Source organism: Solanum pennellii, chromosome 1 (assembly GCF_001406875.1).
Source record: "Solanum pennellii chromosome 1, SPENNV200".
Lineage (NCBI taxonomy): Eukaryota > Viridiplantae > Streptophyta > Magnoliopsida > Solanales > Solanaceae > Solanum > Solanum pennellii.
The window spans coordinates 6383719-6384555 of NC_028637.1; positions in this window are offsets into that span (position 1 = coordinate 6383719).

Sequence of the window (837 nt, forward strand, 5' to 3'; positions counted from 1 at the left end):
TTGCAAATCTTACCAATTTGCCAACTACCAAATCTTTTCTTTTCAACTCCAATTACTATTCATTTTTAACAATTGCTTGTACCAATTGAATAGCTAAAGTTGACTAAAACAATGGGATGGATTCAACAAATCTCCCCCTCCAGTCCCATTTACTGGAAGAAGGTATCTTCAACTTCTTTAGAGAGAGCTCATACCCACAAGTTCTTTGCATAACTCGAACTTGTCTTTCGGTATCATCTTGGTCAGCATATCTGCAGGATTTTCACTTGTGTGAATCTTTTTGACGTGAAATGATTCATTCTCCACTTTCTCACGAATCCAATGATATCTGACGTCAATGTGTTTTGTTCTTGCATGGTACATGGACTTCTTGCTCAAGTCTATTGCACTCTAGCTGTCACAATAAACAATATACTCCATCTGATTCAAACCAAGCTCTTGAAGAAATCGCTTTAGCCTTATCATCTCTTTGCCGGCTTCAGTAGCCGCAATATACTCAGCTTCAGTTGTAGATAGTGCAACACACTTCTGCANACAATTGATATTACTATAGTAAGGAATTTTACATTGTGTAGTCACGAATACTACACTCAAAGTGACTACTACACACTCAAAAGGAACAACACTCTTTTGGTTTCCGTCTTACTAAAATATCGCTCACACTCTATTTTTCTTCACATACTATTTTCTTATATAGTCTATGGAATACCTCACTTTGCTCTCAAAATGGTTTTTCTCTCTAACTTGGTGTGTTCTACAAATGAGCAAGAATGCTCTATTTATAGAAGGATAAAACCATGCTTATGTCACTAATGACATAGGTAAATATAGCAAAGT